Source organism: Hypanus sabinus, chromosome 8 (assembly GCF_030144855.1).
Source record: "Hypanus sabinus isolate sHypSab1 chromosome 8, sHypSab1.hap1, whole genome shotgun sequence".
NCBI lineage: Eukaryota > Metazoa > Chordata > Chondrichthyes > Myliobatiformes > Dasyatidae > Hypanus > Hypanus sabinus.
Genome location: NC_082713.1, coordinates 44,515,162 through 44,522,772, shown reverse-complemented (window position 1 = coordinate 44,522,772; position 7,611 = coordinate 44,515,162). Strand labels below are relative to the sequence as shown.

The window sequence follows — 7,611 nt, the reverse complement described above, 5'->3', positions numbered from 1 at the left end:
ATCAAGTCTGATGCAGTTGGTGATTACTTCCGACATTGGTTTCATTGGTGATACTTGTGTCATGCTGGGACATGAATATTCAGTCTGAACTTGGCACAGAGTCATTATTCGATTACTTTCAGTAAATAAAGGCAGGATCTTGATTAGCAAAATCCAAGGACAAAGAGAATGATAAAACTTTCAGTGAGATTTGGCAATTGTCATTCTCAGAAACAGCAATGGGAAAGAAATTAACATACAGAAGATGCCAATAAAGCACTATCCCAAAATTGGCCCTGAAAATGATCTAGCTTATTCACTCTCTGCAATTACTTAGTAAGCAAATTTATATTGAATATCCTTTAGGATAGCGTACATTTTCAGAAAGGAAGGACTAAATGAATTAAATTGCCTAGTGCTGGGAAATGAAAGCTGTGACCCCAATGCTGATTGACCCATGCATGTACTTGCTGCATTGATAATTTGTACTGTCTGATCATTATCACGATACCAAAGCACAATTAGATCTAATCGGACATTTGATTGCTTTAGCACTTGACCAAAGGCACAAGTTTGTAAGCGGCCATCAGCGGAACAGCTAGATGGACTGATTAAAGATGGCCTATACTTCTTAAGGGGAAGGTGCATTGCGACTGGAATAATAGGTGGGTGTCATTCCAGAGATATTGCAGCTTGCTGGAAGTGATGGCAGAGCAACTGATCAGCATAGACTTTACTTGATAAGATGCAGGGGAGAGAGGAGTACTCACCCTTCAGCTGCAGAGTATCCAATATTGAAGAGCTGCCCTGCTCCATTTCAGCATTTGCAACTAATTATGCGGGATTTGATGTACCAGCTTCCATTCCAACAGTAGTGCAGTGCAGACCCAGACACCTGCCACAGACTGCTCCCATCACAATTTCAGATGCCTGTGTTCAAAAGGACTTAGAAAGGGGATACCCAACCTGGTGTCAACAGACCCATTGCTTAATGGTATTGGGCCATGACATAATAAAGGTTGGGAACCCCTGTCTTAGAGGATGGCATGTAGAAATCTCAGTGGTATGTGGAACACAAATCTGTTTTCCTGTTCTAGGATGAAAACATTGATGATCTCCCCATCACCATTGCCCTGGTTTCTTTGATATTGCAGGTTTGTGATTCAGCACACACTGCAGCTTAGTGTGACCTCATTGGTCGGAATCGTTCTGCCCAGCTACCGATGCTTCCATCAACTACTTGTTAACCGTGGTGCATAAAGCAGGAACATTGCCAACTGATGTTCAAAGACATCAAGGAGTACTGATCTCATGTTCTTTAATTCAGGTTGTACTTTGATCCTGGAAATGTTAATTTTTTAACGTATATGTTTTTATGTAATATTTGTCAATGGACAATAATTATTCCCACTTATCTGGCTGAACCTGACTGTCATCTTTTACCCCTCCTCGGTCTGCCTATCGTCACTGGCTCCTTTGTCGTTCCTCCCCCACTCCACTTGATTCTGGCCACCTACTTCCTTAGTCCTGATCCAGGGTTTCGACACAAAACTTCAGTGGTTCTTTCCCCATCCTTACAGAGGGTGCTCAACTTTTCAAATTCCAGCATTTCAGTCATCTGTATTTTCAATTATTTATTTTAGCCACTTAGTCTTAACTAGTTAGTCATTTAAAGCTTGTTTCCTGTTATTAATTGATTCAAAATTTGGAAGTTTTGTTTAGAGGATGAAAAATTCCAAAAGGATGCTGATGGAAAGAAACCAAATGCAAATACATCAGTTGGCTCTGTAAGGTGATTTATGAATAAGGTACCTATATTTATAACTAAATTAATTGACTATTTCCAATACCTTATATAGTGAATAAGAAAAATACTGAAATGGTGTCAGAAGTGCTATTTGATGAAATTTAGAAACTGAGGTTGAATTGGAATGATGATAAACAGACATATCCCATTAGAGAGAATCTGCTATTGTGTACTTTGAGATATTGTGATTCAGTAGAGAGACTGCAAAAGAGACCATTTAAAGCTGTCCAAAAATTTCCAGTCAAAAGAATGAAGAGTGGAGGAAAGATTTTATATGAATGTTGAGATGGCTCTGGCAGAACAATCAGAGCTGATAAAATCAATCATTTTACTACATCTTACAACGCCAAGAAGAAAATATTTGTCCATTGGGTGTCATGCTCCAGTCCGTGAAGTCCGCATTCCAGTTCACAGTCCGGTCTGTGGGCTCTGGACTCCAGGTCTTCTGGCTGTCCGTTGTTTCAGTTAGGCTTAATCACAGGCACCTGATTCTCATATTAGGGCTGGTGTATAGTGGCCCTGGGTTCAAGTGTGGTTGCTGGTTTGTCTTGTTGGTATCCTGTCCTTGCATTTGTGGGGGTAAGTCAGGCTGGTCTTGTTGTTACCCTATGGTGGGTTCTGTCCCTTCCTGTCCTTGCTTCTGTTGGGTAAGTCAGGCTGTCTTTGCTGTTACCCTGAGGCTGGACTGTTCCCTTCCTTCCCTCTGAAGCCCTGCCGGCAACCTTGCCTGTGTCCTCGCCTCTATCATCATCAAGTTTAGCTGCTGGAGTGAGTGTGGAGCCTTGCCATGCCAACAGAAGGAACTATCTATTGTTGAGCTTGGAACTGTCTCTTTGTGTCCCTGTGTTTAGTGTCTGTGTATGAATCCTGGCCCTATGTCCTGTCCTCCAAGGAGGGGTCCTGACTCTGTGTAAAGCCTCGGCCCTATGTCCTGATCCCAAGGAGGGGTCCCAGTTCTGTGTTCTGTGTTCCTGTGCTCCAGTCCAAGGCTCAGTGTTCCTGTGCTCCGGTCCAAGGCTCCGAGGCGGTTCCAGTCCATGTCCATGTTGTAGCCAAGGCCCTGAGTCCTGGTCTCATCCAGGGCTAGTGTCTGTGTCCAGCTACGCCTCTCCCCACTTCTGCTTTGCTCTATCTCAACCTAGGCTCTGTGTTCCTGCTCTCCCTCGATCAAGACCAAGTCTGAGCTTCATGCCCTCGTCCTGCCCTGGAGTCACGCATCCTGCCCTCGCATCCAGTCCTGTTGCCTTGCCACGTCCAGTCCTCGCCTGGATCCGGAGTCCACACCAGAGTCAAGACCTAGGTCCCAGGTCCCAGTCCAGTCTCTCGCTCGGAGTCCTTGTCCAGGTTCCTAGTCCCTAATTCCCAGTTCCTAGTTCCTTGTCCAGGTCCCACTTTCCTGCTCTAGTCCTAGCCCATGCCCTGTCTCCTAGTCTTGTCCAGGGCCTGGGACTTGTCCAGCATCATTTCTTCTCCACTTCTCTTGCTTTTTTGATACACCTAGTCTTTTCCCTAGTACTTCAGTGTCTGTGTCTTGCATTTGGGTCTGTTCCCAACACCCACCCATGACATTGGGTCCATACCAGCTCCCATTAGAACAAGGGTTCCCAAGCTTTCTTTAAAGCCATGGACCAAATCCATTAAACAAAAGGTCTGTGGACCTCTAGGTTGGGAACCTCTGCATTTGAGCAATCCCATTCCCCCTCTTCTTTTCTGCCTCACGTACTCATCAGTTCTGCTTGATTCTTTTGAAAGTTACTTACAGTAAGTGGTAATCCATGATAGACTATTAACAAGCTTTTTACACGTGGGAGATAACTGGAGCACTCAGCAGGCACCCACACAATTAAGAGAAGACCTGCAAACTGAGCATAGGCACTGATTTAAAGATCAAATCCAGGTCTTTGGACATGTGGGCAGCAAGACCAACTGTTGCATCATCCTGAAACCCTCATAATTTACAGAGGGATACAATAGTACTGTATAAGAAAGCTATCAAATGACTCCCTGCAGAATGTATAAAATGTATCACAAGCGCATTGCAAACACCCAAGAAATGAAGTAGTTGATTGATATTGACTTTGTTATGTAACCAAAGACAGAAAATGTTCTTCGGTACTTTAGTTAATAGAATTAACTAGCTAAAGGAGCTAATTACTAATTTTGCAGATTTGGAAGACTTTCTTTTCAGAAATCAGATCAGGTCCAAGAGACCAAAAACATGGATGTGCAAAGCTGCAGAGCTGTAAACGTTTGAAATGGTGACTGGCCAACAGAAAGTCAAGTATATTGGAACACAAGGTAAATATTGAGACTTGGCTGGCACCAGGGCAGGAATGGATTCTCAATATTCCTGGATTTCAGTGTTTTAAAAGGGATAGAGATGGGGGGAAAGGGGAGGAGGGTGGCATTACTGGTCAGGGATACTATTATAGCTACATAAATGGTGAGTTATGTAGCAGGATCCTCTTTTGAGTCAGTATAGGTGGAAGTCAGGAACAGGAAGGGAGAAGTTGTTCTATTGGGAGTACTGTACAGGCCCCCCGGTAGCAGCAGAGATACCGAGGAGCAGATTGGGAAGCAGATTTTGTAAAGGTGCAAAAATAACAAGGTTGTTATCATGGGTGACTTTACCTTACTTAATATTGATTGGCACCTGATTAGTTCCAATGGTTTAGAAGGGGCAGAGTTTGTTAAGTGTGTCCAGGATGGATTCCTGTCACAGTATGTTGACAGGCCGATTAGGGGGAATGCCATACTAGATCTACTATTAGGTAACGAACCGGGTCAGGTCACAGATCTGTCAGTGGGTGAGCATCTGGGGGACAGTGATCACTGCTCCCTGGCCTTTAGCATTATCATGGAAAAGGATAGAATCAGAAAGGACAGGAAAATTTTTAATTGGGGAAGGCCAAATTATGAGGCTATAAGGCTAGAACTTGCGGGGTGTGAACTGGGATGATGTTTTTGCAGGGAAATGTACTGTGGACATGTGGTCGATGTTTAGGGATATCTTGCAGGATGTTAGGGATAAATTTCTCCCGGTGAGGAAGATAAAGAATGGTAGAGTGAAGGAAGCATGGGTGACAACTGAGGTGGAGAATTTAGTCAGATGGATGAAGGCAGCATACGTGAGGTTTAGGAAGCAAGGATCAGATGGGGCTATTGGGGAATACAGGGAGGCAGAAAGGAGCTTAAGAAGGGGCTGAGAAGAGCAAGAAGGGGGCATGAGAAGGCCTTGGCGAGTAGGGTAAAGGAAAACCCCAATTTATGGAGGAATTTATGGTGTGCAGGAAATATACGGGAGGCAGGTTTTAAGGGTCAGCACAACATTGTGGACCGAAGGGCCTGTACTGTGCTGTACTATTCTATGTTCTATGTGAAAGGCTTAAAATGAGGAATATTGCCAAGGTTGTTTAGATATTGGAGATATTGTAGACAGCAAGATGAGTTGCTTAGAAAGTAACTTATTATTGGTAATATTACAAACAGTGCTCAATGAAGACAACATTGAAAGACTATAAGATGAGGCTGGGCAGATATGAAGACAAGGCCAGTGTCAATGTACCAGTTCAACACAGTATATCTGCTGAACAATGTCAACTGGAGAAAGAAACATTAAGAAGAACCTTTGCTAATACATCGGTCCCAGGGTTACTGGTGATATTGCAGCCTGGCTCTGAAGCATCATTACAAAGCAAGCCATCATTGTCAAGGTGCTGCAAATGAAATCAACATATCATGGGCTGTCAATGTACAACATCATTACACAAGCTATCTAAAAATGCTGTCAGGATTTTTGTTCAAGCTCTATCATGTAGAATATGGTATATAAACACAATAGTATCACATTGACCACATGACTTAGTTTTATAACCATGTGCAAATATGCCACACATTTTGTGTTCTTGTTTTTTCTCTCGAATTCCCTGCTGTCCGATGTCTCTATCGTACTCTCCCTTATCATCACTGTACTGTCTCACAAACAAACTAGTGCAGCTGCCCTTTGTCCCTCTATTTTTTAATCTGCATTCTCATGGTCACTCCATAACTATGCCATGCAATCAGTCAAACCTATCAGGAGACAGTCCATCATGTGCAGATTATCACCAGGGTCATCTTGAAAGAACAATTGTCTCTCAGAGCCAAGAAGAGGCAGTCTTCCAGTCGCCAGGCAGCAGCCAGAGTGTAGGTTTACAGCACAGTTATAGAGTTTCCAAACTTGCATGGAAAAGCATATTTACTGGACATAAGTAAATTTTGATTCATTGTTTTCAGTGAGTTTCCTTAGCAACCAGCCATGTTGCTCTATTAAAGTTGCTGATGTTCCATTAGTGCAGCTCTTGTTGAATGAAGCCATTTAATTTAAATGATTGCAGTTTTGCTTTTTGCCATTTTGTCATGTGCTGTGTTGCAGGATATAAAGTCATTTTCTTAGACAAAATTCACAAGATCCTTCAAAAGATAAGACAGGATCTGGAGGTATATGAAGGCAATCTAGGGTGCCATGCCATAAGACCACATTAAGGTGTCCAGATAACTTTACCACACACCTCCAAGAAAAATCATAGTTGTCTGTATGGTACTGACATCTCCACGTATATTATGTAATATGGAGTCCTGGATATAATCCTATGTTTATACTGGTGATCTACTGTGAAGGTTTCTTTCTAAGATGTGCACCAGTGCAGAGGGATACCATAATAACTATGATCTCCTAGGCAGGAACTACTTTAGGCAGTAAGTTGAGGTTTCAGGTATGAAAGTTGCAGCTGGAGTAGCCTGAATTGTATTTCAGAATCTGAATCAGAGTCAGGTTTAATATCACAGGCATATGTCATGAAATTTGTTTAGAGGCTGCAGTACATTACTATTCATAATAAAAAAAATATAAATTACTGTGTGTGTGTGTAACACCCTGGGAAATGTTTCACTGCTAATGTAATGATTTTTTCTGTAGCAGCGGTGTTCGCGTCATGCCTAGAGATAACGGGGGCTTTGGAATGTGCGCTGTCAAATGAAAGGAGTTTTTTTTTCTTGTTGTGTGCCTGAGAACGAGGTGATCTGGGTCTTTTGTACGGTGAGAGATGAAGAGAGAAGATGCCAGAAAGGAGACGTCGTAGGCAGCAGGACGGAATGGACTTGGAGTGGGGCCAGGAGTTGACGAAGCCCAGGGAAATCGATGGAGGGGAAACCGTGAACTCCAACACGCACATTAGACTTGCATTAAAATGGGTCCTTTTTGATTTACTTTACTAACCCTTTAGTCAAATTAAGAATTAAAGAGCTTAATTGCATTTGGAGCAGTGTCTGTTATTTTGTGGTACTGACTTGTAATGGGGGAACAGATCATACAGCTTCCACACAAACAAGAGGTTTTGCACGTCAGATTTCACATGTTTTACAGGGCCAGACACTGTCTTCACCAGACTAACGCCACTGGGTAAACCTGAGGGTTCCAATTGTGGGGGTATCGTTCCAGGACTGATTTCGTTGGATGCTGTGTGATTGCCCTGTGCATTGAACCAGTGGGTTATGTGTGTAAGTCTGCGCTAGTATGAATGCTCCTGGGGTGGAGCAGTGATGTGCACCCACAGGGCTACCAGTAACGAATGCATGTGTGTGAGTGGGGTAGATAATAGTACTCTAGATGAGTTGTTGATTTGACTTTTAAGTACTGTTAAAGCGGTCAGCAAAGTTATGATTGTGGGGCAGATGTTTGATAAAATGCACAGACCTTGCTTTAGTTCAGACTAGTGCTGACGTAATGGCAGTGGAACTGTCTGGTACTATTGGGGCCCCAGGTGGGGGGGGGGCCATGGGCTGTC

At 43.2% G+C, this 7,611-nt stretch overlaps 1 long non-coding RNA gene across 2 annotated transcripts; it reads left to right on the top strand.

Moving 5' to 3' along the window:
* The first annotated feature begins 1,649 nt into the window (after positions 1–1,649).
* Positions 1,650–7,038, top strand: LOC132397727 (uncharacterized). 2 transcript variants are annotated; one of them, XR_009513425.1, is made up of 3 exons: positions 1,650–1,787; positions 3,962–4,084; positions 6,744–7,038. It is a non-coding gene; the product is annotated as an uncharacterized LOC132397727 (long non-coding RNA). The 2 variants fall into 2 exon arrangements; XR_009513426.1 differs by having other exon boundaries at positions 3,953–4,084.
* Positions 7,039–7,611: the final 573 nt, after the last annotated feature.